Below are 15,874 nucleotides of genomic sequence, written 5' to 3'. Positions count from 1 at the left end.
GTACACAGTCTGAAGGGTGTGTAAGCATAGCCAGACTCAAGGTCCGGTTGAATGTAAAAACCAGGATATTAAACGGTGGGCAGTAGCTTGTCTCTGCCTCTGAAATTGCTGACGTCCATGAGAGATTGTAATCACTCATTATCGATAAAAAAGCGATTTTTTTTATATTGAAAATATGCAAAGTTCTTGGCTTGACTGGAAAGCAATCGTACCATTAAATGGTCCGAAGGATTACATTTTGTTCAAATTATTAAAAAAAGTGTATTTCATGAAGGCATCTTTAAGCGTTCTCGCTGCAATGCTTGGAACACCAGCAAACTTTGGCTTGAAAACGTCTTATTTACGTCTTTAAGTGACTATCGAACATCCTAGAACTATAGAATAGCTTCAATTATTTATAGAGCACTAGCTGACCCGGCAGACAACGTAGTGCCTCAATCGATAAATAAAATACCTAAACTTCTGTATAAAATAAAATTAAACAAACAAAAGGAATCCGTCCGACGGGCGACACATCAAAGGAAAAACAAAATTGTTGTTTTTATTTCATTCCGAGCATTTTCATATTTATCTACCTCTTAAACCTTCTCTGGACTTCTACAAATAATTCAAGACAAAAATTAGCCAAATCGGTCCAGCCGTTCTCGAGTTTTAGCGAGACTAACGAAAAGCAATTCATTTTTATATATACATAGATAGATAGATACATTCCATTAGTTTTCAACTATGAAATTTGACGCTTCTAGTAAATAGTGTTTTTGTATTGGTGTCCTTGTTCAGTTTATGAACTGAGGCAAAGCTTAGATTGTCGAAATTTCAATAAAGTCTTTGAGACGTTCCAAGTAAATATAGTGCATTATTTATGTCACGTAACAAAAACGTAGTACAAAGACTTATTAGATTAAATTGAATATTGCGAGACTGTTTTTTATTAACTGGCCGATGCTGCATCTATCATATTAATAATATCAAAAAACAATTTTGGTACTTGTGGCGTTGTATTATGAGTGGACTGTATTATTAGTTTGGTATTTTTATTAGTTCATAAGTGACAAATTAAAAGAATTTAAAATTAATGACTATAAGAAATATGAAATAGATGTGTCGCCCTTGGCGGCTGGAAATTAATTTTTAGCGGTAGGCAGCGGCTTGGCTCTGCCCTTGGTATTGCTGAAGTCCATGGGTGACGGTAACCACTCACCATCAGGTGGGCCGTATGCTCGTTTGCCTACAAAGGCAATGAAAAAAAAAAAAAGAAATGAAAAGGGGAAAAGTGTCATAGCGGACGTCGCTCGTTGACACTTTTGACGTTCCGAATTCAAACAGTAGTCAATCATGAGCACTCATGAACACATACGTAGACTTAGAAAGACTCATATTACTACGTGTCCCGTGCGATATTTGTATAAAAAGCCCAAGAGATGGCTACTTAGTATCACATTAAAATTATTTTATTGCTTTGCTCAAACTCAAACCATAACTTTATTAATAAGACAAACATAAAACGCTACGAAGTCAGAAAGAATCAGAAAATACAGTCGTGACCTTTGCTTATAAAAAAAAAGTTATATGGCGATAACAATATATCTTTTGGACATTCGAAGTGGGTAATTCGATTATGCCAATTCCCATATGTATTCCATTTCTAGTCATATCTACAAGTTTGGTAAAAGGATCATGTTTACATTGAGTTATGTAGGAAAAATATGCGAGTCCTGCGTAATATTCGGATTAAGTTCTGTGGGAATTGGGTAGCGATGTTCGAAAGTGGAATTTTGAGAGAAATAACATTTTTGATTAGCTCCGAATAATATTTAGGTTTATACACGAAAAACACAGACCTAAGCTAAAATTTAATTATTTAGCTGGCTGGCTGACAAGAGGCTTCATTAATCATGTCTGTAATTTGAAATCAAAAGGGTGTGTGTGTTCAAAATTCGACACGCATTCCATTCAATAGTGAACGAGCTCACGGCCAGCCTGGTGTTAAGCGTGTACCCGAAAAAAAATGATTCATTTTTGTTTGATTTCATTTGATTAATGATTCATTTTTTTTGTTATTGGTTAGGTGGGTGAAAGATCTCAAGGCCCACCTGGTGTTAAGTGGTTAGCGGGGCCCATAGACTTCTACAACGTAAATGCCGCCACCTACCTTGACATATCAGTTCTAAGGTCTCAGTATAGTTACAACGGATGCCCCACCCTTCAAACCGAAACGCATTACTGCTTCACGGCAGAAATGGGTAGGGCGGTGGTACCTACCCGCGGGAACTCACAAGAGGTTCTACCTCGTCTGAGCTTCTACCTCTGGCTCGTCCACTTATCTGGCATAAAAAAAATTAAAAACTAAAGCACCACATTTCCCCTCAACCCAAATAATTCACAATCGAACTCCGAAATCAAATGTACGTTAAAAGTTCGACACGTCTGCAGTAAGCCCGCTAAAGGTCCAGCACAATGGCCATTAACGCGACGCTTTCGCGAAATAAACGCACCCGACCAGGTGAATAGAATCGTGTAAAGTAACACATTCGCTACATTCAAAACGGTTAAGTGGCCTATTGGAGCCCAAACTCCAAGATTCCCGTAGAATTTGTGGCTTATAAGCCCCATATAGATTTCACCCCTCAGCTGAGCTTTCGCTGTCTCGCTCGCCGGCCCGAGCCGAAAGCTTCAGTGCGTTGTGTTACGTGTAGCTGCCCGGACGGTTGTAGCAGACTCGGATCAAGATCGCGTACCTACTCGTCGGATATTAACTCAGTGACGTGTCTGTGCTCCGTGAAGTGCCTGTGAAATATTAATTATTAAATTTTGCAATTGTGCCCGTGAACGTATTTGCGCGCAGATTCACGGAATCAGTACACAGTATCGGGTAAGTTTAATTTATTTGTTTATTATAAAGCTACTCGGGTCCATCATAAGCCGATCTTAGTATTCGTAACGCGAGAACTTAAACTACGAAAGCTTTGGAAATTAATTTATTCATTTTTTATTTATTATTGTTTTAGAATTTTAAATAAAATTTTAATTTGTTGACGGTATGACTTAGAGAGAGAGAGAGAGAGAGAATACACTTTATTGCACACCAAAACACAATTTACTCTTCTTCTAGATCTCTTCCAGACAACCGTTTAGTTTACAGAAATTCTGGAAAATATAAAAATATAGCAGGTATGTTGCGGTGTACTAAAGACAATTTAAGCACTGAAGTTAGAAATATCACTTACTGTGTGCTCTGCCGTTCATCTTGCCCGTTTAAATGTTTAAATCTAACTATTGGATTTAAAAGATGAGGCAGCAGTTAGATAACAAAATTAGAGCCTTCAGCCTCATTTCTAAAGATGGATGGTTGCGTTTATGTTGCGTCTCTGGTGCCCACTTAACACAATATTGGCTATGAGTTTATCCATCCATTAAGAGTAATCTAAAAAAATGTTAAATTATAGGTACTGTAAATACTCTACATGCTATATGTAACAATTTTTTATTCGCGAAGCAGCTGCTCTTGAGTTATTAGGTCTCCTTTGGAGGCCCTCGGGCAGCTGTTAGAAAATCCCATCCCGCTTGGCTGAGATTTGGCTCGCCATGAAGGCGTCCTCGTCCTCGTAAAATTGGAAAGGCCTTCGGGCCATCACTAAAGTTTCCTTCCCAAAAAAAAGTAACAATTTTAGATTTTCATTGCTTTAGTTCGAAAAGTGGCTTATAGCCTACCGCCCCATGAATCATAGTGATACCGCAACTTATACAATACAACGTAAGCTAACATCCGTCTTGAGGTACTGGGCTTCGCTGGGCAGTGGGAATACAATACAATGGGAACTTTTTTTTATTTATTTTTATTGCTCAGATGGGTGGACGAGCTCACAGCCCACCTGGTGTTAAGTGGTTACTGGAGCCCATAGACATCCACAACGTAAATGCGCCACCCACCTTGAGATACAAGTTCTAAGGTCTCAAGTATAGTTACAACGGCTGCCCCACCCTTCAAACCGAAACGCATTACTGCTTCACGGCAGAAATAGGCAGGGTAGTGGTACCCACCCGCGCGGACTCACAAGAGGTCCTACCGCCAGTAATTATGCAAATTATAATTTTGCGGGTTTCATTTTTATTACACGATGTTATTCCTTCACCGTGGAAGTCAATCGTGAACATTTGTTAAGTACGTATTTCATTAGACAAATTGGTATCCGCCTGCGGGATTCGAACACCGGTGCATCGCTTCAACACGAATGCACCGGACGTCTTATCTGTTAGGCCACGACGACTTCATAACTTTCTGTCCATACCTCGGGATAAATAGCAGCATTCACGTTGTGAGCTTCGAAAACCATCAAACCAGATGCTTCTAGATTACCTTGATAAATATATGCATGCAAAATAAGCTCCAGAGACTAAAGCTATAAAGTATAAAGTACTTTAAAACTGGAACTACTTGATTTGTCGCACAGAGAAAAGTCAACGGGGTTCTTTATTGGATCCGGGAGAGAAGTGTATTTTTGCAGTAGCTCTTGTATTAAATTGAGCTAGTTCGTTTGTGCCCTCAATACTTAGACTGCTCTTAACTTATCTTATGGGAATCTTGGCTGGTAGTGCATATCAAAATTCAATGAACCAAGGTGTAGAAGTAAATAAAGCATCAAGTTAAAACACACCACATGCGGGTAAGCTTTGGGCAAGCTCCTAATTAAACAGGCAAAGTAAATAATGACCTAATTCAAAAGCTGAGTAGTCTACGAGTGCTTAAGCTTGACGAGCTTTTGTACTTCTAAACGAGCGGACTTTAAGGAGTTTCTGAGAAAATTCTCAAACATGAATTCCGAATGTTGAGGACAGTTATTTAAAAACTCTTTTCGTTATCACCAAAAATACGGCAATGTTATTGACGTCAAAGTCGCTAGTCATCGGTAAGACTAATGGAAAAAGCTCACAATGTTAAAAGTCCGATATGTCGATCGGATCACATTTTTGCGGTGTGTTGATTTGATTCAACATCACAAGGCTTTTGAAAGGTGCTCATAGTCGTTTAGATGAGGGGAATGGTCCTCCTGTGAGAGAGAATGTGAGTTTCAATGTGTGTGATGGCATGATTATATATCTGAATAATTAGGCGGGCGTAAGATAAATGCTTAAGAAATAGATTTTCCGACGAGAGAGCAATGCTATTTCGATCCAGGCCGCATTTCCAAATCGACAGTCATGTCCTTCTTCAAACGAGCCTTGTGGAGAGTAATAAGCAGTAGGCAGCGGCTTGGCTCTGCTCCTGGCATTGTTGAAGTCCATGGGCGACGGTAACCACTTACCATCAGGTGGGCCGGACGCTTGTCTGCAAACTATGGCAATAAAAAAAAAGTCATTGTCAAATGGCAATCCAATGCCAAACATTCTCAATTAAAATCCAAATTTTTGAAACATTATTTTATTCTATACAAAATTTTATGAATAAAAATGGATTTTTTTCGCTTTCAATAAATCATTAAAATATCCGTTCGAGAAAGACGTGTATTTTTGTTTCATCTTCATTCTGATGCGGAAACGGGGAAGCGTTATGACAGTCTTGTGGGAAATTGCCAGGGGCGTTATTATACCGGAATAAAAAGCCAGTTTTTATTAGTTATTTTGCATGAATCCTTTTGTTTCTTTAAATAAGTGGGCAAGTTCACACGGCTCTGATACCTGAACCCATAGATACCGACAACGTGAATGTAGACATCAGTAAACAAGAGATCTAAGTTTGACATATCTACATTGGAAAACATCAATCCCATGCTTCAAGTCGGAACCCAAAACTACAAATATTGATACCACCATCTCGTTTTTACCATCGCACCGTCCGCCACCGGAGTACAGTTCATCTATACTACCTGGAGCCACTGCGCTCATCCACAGTGCGCTTCCAAAGATCTTTTTTGCCACATACCATCCGGCTTTGGAATGAGCTCCCCTCCACGGTATTTCCCGAGCGCAATATATCCTTCTTTAAACGAGGCTTGTGGAGTGTACTTAACGGTAGGCAGCGGCTTGGCTCTGCTCCTGGCATTGCTGAAGTCCATGGGCGACGGTAACCACTCACCATCAGGCGGGTCGTATGCTCATCTGCCTACAGGGGCGATAAAAAAAAACATATTAGGCGAAACGAAGCGTGAAATCACAACACGTCGTATCTGTAATGGTTGCGCTTGTAAACGATTTCATTGCTCCGTCGGTGTCATCTCTGAACACGTCTAACATTAACCATTAGAGAACGCAGGCCTCAGCCGTGGCCTAATGTTTCATAACCCACATCCATCGCAGAGCTCAATCAAAGAGTTCTTAGGCACGTATCATGTGATGTGTGAACGTCAAATTCGCACTATTGCTCACTGTATGAGTTCTAGGCAATGCTTTGTGATAGTATATTGTAGTAGAAGAAAGAATTGAGTTAGGGCACATTTAAACCTTAATAAAGTGACACATTGTGGTCACTGACGTCAACATAATTATATTTATGTACGATTTGCTACCATTGACTTGCATTGATACTATAAGTTTTATTATTTTGTGAACATTTGAATACGAGTTGTGAAAATTCATATAGATAGCGTTTTTTTTCTTCCTACCTGTGTGATAGCCTTGAGAGGCTATTTCAGCTTCTCCTTAGCGTGTAGGTGAGCTCACGGGGCTCAAACCGGGAATGTTGCTAACACTGGCCCTAGCAAGAGCAGTGCTTCGCAGAATCTACCACCGGATCGGAAACGCAACCCACTCAGTAGATCCGGCGAGAAACTCAGTTGCTGTGTCTATGGGTTAATTCACTCGTCGAGCCCTTCGTCAAAAGCGACGGTTTCGACGAAGACGGTGACCGGTGCTTGTGGTACCTAAAAGCACCGTGAATGGATCGGGGGGGTTCGTAATGACGTGTTTAGGGCGACGTCTACTGTTTACCATTCGGTCTACAGGATTGGGTATGAATAGATAGCGTTGATTTTGTTCACTATGTATATAGTAATGAAACGACAAATCTAATTGTAGATTTCATTGGCATCGTTTTGTACACAGTGACATTGTATTCCGACCCTGTTACCGAGATGGCGTTAGTAGTTAAAGATTTTTCCTGTATTATGGTTCCACTCACTGGTGGTAGGACCTCTTGGGAGTCCGAACGGGTAGGTACCACCACCCCGCCTATTTCCACTGTGAAGCAGTAATGCGTTTCGATTCGAAGGGTAGGGTAGCCGTTGTATCTATACTGAGACCTTAGAAATTGTATCTCGAGGTGGGTGGCGCATTTACGTTGTAGATGTCTATGGGCTCCAGTAACCACTTAACACCAGGTGGGCTGTGAGGTCATCCATCCATCTAAACAATAAATAAAAAAACATCCATCGATATTTTCGCTAATTATTAGCGATCGTATGTTTTTAATTAAAATGTTATAGAATAAATTACCGTGTACCAAGTCTTACAAGGATTTTAATAATAGCACGACCTGACTTAGACCGAACGCTCGGATATGAAATCACTAATAATAAATATGATGAAATCGTAGATTCCGGTGTCTGTATATTGAAGGAAAGCACTAAAAATAGCCCCTTTTCTGTTCTCTCAAGTAATAGAACATAAATAAGCGATTTTTTGTAGTGTTTTAGAGTTTAAAAGCGAAATTAATTTAAAACAGAATACAAAAAACAACACAGTTATCGTTATTTAAAGATTATTTGACGTTATCCCGCTATTTACTTTTACTAGTGGTCGAAATTCGACTATAATTAATAGAAATTATAAGTTTGTATACTATTATGGTTCCATTGTCAAAGATTATATTTATTATACTTCTATAATCACAGATTTCTCCAAGACTACACTTTAGTCAAATATTAATAAAGACAAACAATATTTAATCTATTCTCAATTTGAACACAGAGTATATGCAATAAGAAAAGTTTGACAATAAACAAATAGTATGCATGTCTGTTTGTGTGTGTGTCAATTACATGGTTGTGTGAGTAATGTTTTTTTATTGATTTTGAAGTGAAAACTTCTTTAGAATCGTTGTGATTTCAAACCGGATGCAACGGAAAAAACGACAGGTAAGAGACACAAATACAAAAATGTGTAGGATGAAGCCAGCAAAGAATGAGACAGAAATATACATACTATTTAATACAACGCCATCTGTGAGATTTTTTAATACTAACGTGTGTATGAAAGCTCTTGTAGTGAATTTTAATTTAGGATTATACGTGAAATTAAAATATCAATTCACAGAGGGCGCTACCTTACAATTATTTACTAATGACAAAATTTTACATATACTTAAGACGTTTAGGATAATTGTATTTTAATTTTGGAAGGTTTCACTTCTACCACGTGTGAATTGCACACATTTTGTATTTTTTTTGTATTCTTTATGTATAATTAAAAAAAAAATTAGCATTCTGCACTCCTTCTCTATATTCTCCACTCAATTTTCGTAAAAAGGGGTACTAAGTTTTTTTTTCACATATTAATATACAGATACCGTTAAAAGTTACAACCTGAATGATGTCATTAATATTTAACGCTGTCTGTTTTTTCTTTACTGAACTGGTTTTCTTTAAAACACTGAACCGATTTCGACTAAATTCGTTACGGAAATATTTTGAACGCCGGGAAAGTATATAGCGCTATACTTTATTCTTTTGCTGAACACGGAACCCCGTTCCACGTGCTTGGTAAGCTAGTACACTAATAAATCAATCGATATTAATTGCCACAACGAAAACGGTAAACTAAAGCGAGCAGTAATTGCCTTTAAATAAACTTTTTTTAAATGTCGGCTCTCTATAATTGTAGTGTCAATTGAATTGAATGTTTCAAAGTTTTATAATTGCTTACAATGATGTGTGTTGTATGTCTGATTCAAACTATAATTTCACAGGACATTAGAATACTAGGATATAAATGGTTTAACACTTTTTCAATGTATATACCTAGTCTCTAGGTCATAAATTCTGTCACATGTTTAATGTAAAATAATTGAAACAAGTTTATTCATTATATAACCATTCATATACCAAAATTAACTTAACAAAACATAGATTTTTATGACACTAAAGTTTATTCAAAATGACCTCCGTGATTTTGAATACAGGCGTTCAATCTGCGCAGCCAGTCGTCTATCGCAGCACGAACGAGGTCCATGTCAATATCGGCGGCTGCCTTAATCAAGGATGTCTTGAGTGACTCCAAATTGGGATGAGGCTTTGAGCACGCTTTTTCCTCCAAGTTTTGCTATATCTTGTAATCTAACGGATTCAAATCTGGACTGGAGGAGGGCCAGTCTTCGTGCCGGATGAAGTCAATTTGACGCGCCGCCAGCCAGTCTTGTGTGCTCTTCGCTCTATGAGCTGGCGCCGAATCTTGTTGGAATACCCAGTGCCTGTTATTGAACACGGTATGAGAAACAGGTTCCACAAGGTTCGTCAGGACTGTATTCTGATACACAACTGCATTCATTTTTACACCTTTCTCACAAAAATGTACCTCTGTTAAGCCCCAATAAGAAACTCCCAACCATACCATGAGCGAGGATGGAAAATGACCTCGTTGGACACGCGGAATACGGTTGCTCGCTTCTTCACTACTGTGTGCATATACCTTATCATTTTGTTTGTTGTAGCTCTCTTCTACGGTAAAAAATTTTTCATCTGAAAAAAGAATTTCCCGATATTTTTTTCCCGTGTACCGCTTCAACAAAGCGCGGCATCTCTTCAGTCTCAGGTCCATTAGACGAGCATTCAAACGATGTCCTGTTTTTCTTCGATATGCCCGAATCCCTAAGTCTTCATTTAATACCCTTTTCACCGTGGTTCTGCTTAACCCCATCTGAAGGGCCAACAGTTTCTGCTTACGTTTGAGATTTCTTTGAATTCGCGCCTTCACAGCTTTTATCACGGCTGGAGTCCTAACAGACCGAGGGCGACCACTTCTTGACCTGTCATCTACACTAGAGTCTTCATTGTATCGTTTGATGGTACAATAAACGAATCTTGTGGTTATATTCAAAATTTTCAGTATGTTAAAAATTTGAATTGGCGCGTAACCGCAACGATGCAACGCAATAAGTGCAACACGGTCTTCTTTAAGCGTCCACTCCATATTTAAAAATGAGTTAAATTCTAAAAGTATACATTTTTATTTTCATGAACAATTCGAAATTCGAATTCAATAAACCTTTTTGTGGCCAGCATTCTAAAAGAAAAGTTTTTACTGTGTGACAATACTTATGACCTGACTAGTTATATTTTTTGTAATTATTCTAAATTATATCTCACAAGTCATTTGGGATATTAATACTTTCTACGCTATATAGTGTATGGCCTAAAATGGCATCACTTCATAACTGCCCATGGGTGATTACTCAGATATATAATATATCAGTGATATGCTCGTCTGCCTACAAGGGCAATAAAAAAAAAAGTGATTGAGCAACATTCTAAGTGCTGAGCCAACGCATTGTGATTACCAGCCGGCGTTTGTTGGTGATGAATATCGTAAAAACATGATCCTAACGCGCACCACTCATTTCTGCCGCGAACCGTGATGCGTTTACTATTGAAGCTTTTTTTTCCTACCTAAGCTGATAGTCTTGAGAGGCTATGTTAGCATAACCCTAATGTGTAGGTGAGCTCTCGGGACTCAAACCAGGAGCTGTTGCTAACATTGGCCTTAGCTAGAGCAGTGCTTCGCAGAGTCTTCCACCGGAAACGCGAACCACTGAGAAGATCCGAAGAGAAACTAAGTGGGCTGTGTCTAAGGATTACTTTACTCGCCGAACCCTTCGTCCCAAGTGATGGGTTCGACGATATACTACACTTTTAAGACTTAGACCGCATGTCTTTATATAATTGGCGATATTCACGTTGGGTTGGATATGGGCTTTATTATCACTCAACACCAGTTGAACTGTGTGCTCTTTCCCCTGTGTATGTAATGCAAAATAGCTTTCTCTAGGGGGAAGTTCTCCATCGCTAGTCTCATGGAACCTTTTAGGAACTCTGAAATGTTATGTCATCTAACTATGCTATGCCCTTTAAAAAGAAAAGACCATTAACCACAATCCGCTGGTTAGTTCAGATAACTATACTTGAGATCTTAGAACTTATATCTGAAGGTGGGTGGCGCATTTAAGTTGTAGATGTCTATGGGCTCCAGTAACCATTTAACACCAGGTGGGTTGTGAGCTCGTCCACACCCATCTAAGCAATAAAACAAAAAATTAAAGATGCAACGAGGAAAGGGGGTTCTGGTGTCGAAGATACAGTAACAACTTGACAATGATAGGAACAACTTTACGAGTAGCGCTTGGGTATGGTACACGGCTGCCTAATTAACATTGTCTAAGTCCTGGTATTATTATGAATGTTCTTTTGTATTCTTTTCAATTCATTCTGTTTCTGTATCATTTTAGTAATAATAACATTGGTGTAACGTCCTTTTATTCAGTGTTATCGAAACTAATATATAATAATAATAATATATAAATAATAAGTGTAATTATATATTTAAATCGCGGTAAGTTAATACTTTCAGGAATTTAAAATACCCACCTCCGTTTTTGTGGTTCGTTGCCTTAATTCTTTGACTGCCATGTAGGTCACCGGTGTCCTACGTGGCGCACTGAAAGAATTAAGTCTATTTCTGGTACTAAGGCGCCGGAATATCTACTTAGACTCTGGGAAAGACCAATCCGAATGATACTGAGAATGAATCTATTTGTTGAGACATAAAAGACTAAAGCATACCTACATTAATAAACCAAAAGAAGGCAAAGTTAAGCAATCCAGACAAGAGAAGAGAAAGAGAAGCACAGGTGACCTTCATGACAGTCGAAGAGTGTCGTGTAATAAAAATGAAACCCGCAAAATTATAATTTGCGTAATTAATGGTGCTAGGACCTCTTGTGAGTCCGCACGGGTAGGTACCACCGCCCCGCCTATTTCTGCCGTGAAGCAGTAATGCGTTTCGGTTTGAAGGGTGGGGCAGCCGTTGTGACTATACTGAGACCTTAGAACAATATCTCAAGGTGTGTGGCGCATTTATTTACGTTGTAGATGTCTATGGGCTCCAGTAACCACTTAACATCAGGTGGGCTGTGAGCTCGTCCACAAAACTAAGCAACAAAAAAAAAAAAAGAGTCGAAGCCTAACCTGCCAAATCTGTAGCCATGTCAATAAATTTAAGGCCTACATATTTTCTACTCAAGCTCTGAAAAATAAAAACCGTTTTTCGCAAACCTTGAATTATTATTATATAATTAGGCAAATGACTGTTCTTATAATGTTTCGAGCTTTTGATTACTTCCACGCAGTTATTGTACGGCGGTATTTTGAATGGGTAATAAAAAATAATGAGCGGTAACTCGTATTCTAGCGATAGTAGAATTTCGTGGAAAAAAACAAAATTGGAATGATTTTTTTTTGGCCATGAATTTTGTAAAGGCAAAGATAAACTTTTTTCTTTATATTCCGAACTACTAACATGGCTTACAGCAATTTTAAACTTTATTATAATATACGAAAATACTGGCCCCTAAATGATTTGATTCAAAGCAGTTATCCAACCCGCTAATCAGAATTCATGTCCATTATCACTGATACTTCAAGGTTTAGATCTATTTGATGATCATAATTTTTTTGTTCTTTTTTTATTTGAATTTTGTCTTGAAAACGTCTTTAGAAAATAATTAAGCTCTTTAATAGACGCTTAATAGGGAATAAATACAAATTGATTAACAAAAGAGGAGAAAATTACTATTCTGTATTTACTACTACTTACTACAGCGTGAAAGGTTGCCCATGCGATGGACCGACCAAGTCAAGTCTGCAGTTGACGGTCGTTTGCATGAGTGTACCAGACTCACCACAAATCGGAAGAAGGGTCTATTGCTCTTGAGGTGCATAACATCTGCCCACGGCAACGATACTGAATGACGATCGCGACCGCTCTTACAAGAGTGATACGACAAAGGAGAGACTGTACTAGAACTATTCTGTATTTACTTATTTATATACTAGCTGTACCCGTTCGCTTCGCTGGGCATTTGAAATTAACATTATTATTTCTGACCCCCACAAAGATTCTCATTAACACCCCCGCAACTGGTGTAGGGAGTCCAACACTCATATCCCTTTCAGGTCTAAAATTTTTTTTGCTAAAATTTCATTTTATTTGCTAATACAAGGGAAGGGAAACTTTAATGCCTTCATTAAAAAATAAAATAAAAAATCCAAAATGCCTCCAGAGTCAGGTACTACCTCTGCACGATAGTGATTTTTAGGCTTTAAATGAACTAGAGCACGATAGTGATGTTATTGGGTTTTTGAATATTATGGTGCTCGTTAATGGAAATAAGAGCCAAATTTTATCAAAATCAATATTTATTTCTTCTAACATTATTATAACAATCAGTCTTTTTAATTGTTTCAATCAGTCTTACAAATAATATAGCTAGGTTTTATTTTGTATGATATGCTGCAAAGCAGTTTTGTCCTCTTTTGAGGCAGAGATACACATCACACTTTACACACCGAATCTTTGACCTGCTTTTACAATTTTCCATTCTGCATGCGCGAGGATTATCAATGCTTTCAAAACATGGAAGGTGGTCGTAGCCGTCGTACTTTTTGGCTTGAGAGGGCTGATTTGTTCTCTTAAACCTTGTATTATTATTTTGCACTACATTTTCGACAGCATTTTCATCACTCTCGCTAATCCTCCTTCGGCGATTAGGCGTGTTGGTAAGCCCATCTGCTACTTGCATGCGAAACTCTAACAAGTCCATAACTTTGCTATTTGGGATCGCAGCTGCTGCACATTCCAATTTATACAAGCGCCATGCATTGCAAAGAGCCAGATCAAAGAAATGGAGTATGACCTTTAAAGTCCATTTTCTCGTCTTCATAAAGGTGCGGTAGTACTCCATTGATTGATCAAGGATGTCCACACCACCCATGTACCTATTATAATTAGCGATTATTTTGGGCGCGGTAACATCAGTGAAAGCAGAGATATTTTTATCCCAACGCTGTACAAATGTTGTATCGTCAGCAGATGTGCAGTTTGATGCAACTAGCACGGATTTGTTATCCATCCATTTAACAACTACGACATCGTCACACACGAACTGTTGCGATTCACCACGTTTCATACGGCGATCAGGTTTGAAATCGATGTTTTTCCGTTCGGGTATTCGATTCATCATTAGCGTTGCTGTACCGTGTAGCCCAATAGTGCTTAGCTTTTCAAGCAAAGGTATTGACGAGAAGTACCGGTCAAAATAAATGCAGCTGCCTCTTGGAATTGACTTAGAAAGATGTAAAATTATCGACGCTCCAACTCCCAAAGATCTGTCACCCATTGAAGTGCTGGCACCTCTATAAACTTCAAAGTCAATCATTAGTCCATCATGTGTGGTGGCCACAAAAACTTTTAAACCTTGGGGTCGAGGCTTGGTTTTGATAACCTGTCGCAGCCCACGTGGACATACACCACTAAAAGGGATCATTTGTTCATCTATGGAAAAATATCCCGGCTGTCTTTCGAGTCGATCACATGTTTTTTTAACCCGGTCAAGTATTGGTTGTACTTTCCACAGTGTGTTGGTATTTCCTGTCGGAGCAGTGTCACTGTCAACGACGTGCAATGCTGAACGCAGAGTCTTGAACCTGTCTCTGGCCATGACGTTCGCGACTATATCCAATCGTAATCCTTCTCGCCAGTACATGAACAACCGCGGGTATGGGATACATCCCATGATGAAATGTATGCCTACCAGTTTCTTTAATTCAATGGCATTTGTGTTTAAGATACGGCCATTGTGGCGCATGAAATAATTGTTGGTACAAAACGCAGTTGACTCAAAAAAATCATCATTAAAATAGTCGCTAAAATATTCTAAGGGTTCTCTGATAACACCCGGCTGAACGCGTTGTGGGTAGCCATGTTCTTTTTGACTAAAAGCCTCCTGTCTCCAAAGTCTTCTTCTGGCTTTTGCTTTGTTTTGAACCACATTTCTACGTTGAGGTTGAGCTGGGGGCGGTATTGGAAATTGTGGTGATGGAACATCAATGACAGCAGGGTTACAAGGCCTTTGGAGAGGCAATTCGTCATCATCATCGATGCCTTCTACTTCAGAATCGTTTCCGTCTTGAAGCAGATGTAATATTAAATCGCTGTCCAACGGTCTCACTAACAAAAGCAAAAAATATAGCTGTTAAATTAAAAAAATGTTAGTCAATAGTTAAAAATGCTCAAAACAGAGTTAAGCCTAAACGTCATTATCGTGACTTTTGATATTCAAGGTGTAATTTTAGTTTGAAATCGTAAGTTTCAACAGAAAATAAACTAGCAAAATAGATCACTTTTAATAGCAGTAACTAAATAATAACAATGGCTTAAGTTTCAATAACAATTTGTACGAAATATCAGAACTTACGCACTCCGCTACCATTGTCAAAGAACGCCGTCATCTTTGTCGCCTCACCAAAGACCGACTAACAGGTCAATCGCGCAAAAATTATTATAAAGCGTGTAGCGTAATTCATGCACACTCGTGTGGTGCAGTCTTCGTCCCGTAAAGTTAATTCCGCAAGACGTGGGAATTTTTTAAACGAAGGTGCACTAACGTGTTTGATCGACCTTAAAGGGATATAAATATTAGCGTATCCAAGTACATGTATTTTCTGCATGGATACCAAGTCAATCACATGCATGGTTCAGTAGTTATAACGGAACATCCGTAAAACCACTGCAGATTTATATATTAGTATAGATAGACCAGTTAAACGGGGTAATTTAGAGACAACCTTGAATTCTGAATCGAGCCTCTGGAGTCTAGGATGTAAATTATTCA

The 15,874-nt window shown here is 38.6% G+C and overlaps 1 protein-coding gene across 1 annotated transcript in view; it reads left to right on the top strand.

The window, feature by feature from the left end:
- The first annotated feature begins 2,674 nt into the window (after nucleotides 1-2,674).
- LOC114243387 (uncharacterized) overlaps nucleotides 2,675-15,874 on the top strand; it is a 60,069-nt gene continuing 46,869 nt past the window's right edge. Inside the window, exon 1 of the mRNA XM_028174860.2 lies at nucleotides 2,675-2,872. The gene's annotated coding sequence lies outside the window, so the exon portion shown is untranslated. The remainder of the gene's footprint in view (nucleotides 2,873-15,874) is intronic.

Source organism: Bombyx mandarina, chromosome 28 (assembly GCF_030267445.1).
Source record: "Bombyx mandarina strain Sakado chromosome 28, ASM3026744v2".
In the NCBI taxonomy this organism is placed as follows: domain Eukaryota; kingdom Metazoa; phylum Arthropoda; class Insecta; order Lepidoptera; family Bombycidae; genus Bombyx; species Bombyx mandarina.
This window is presented reverse-complemented; position numbering and strand designations above follow the sequence as displayed.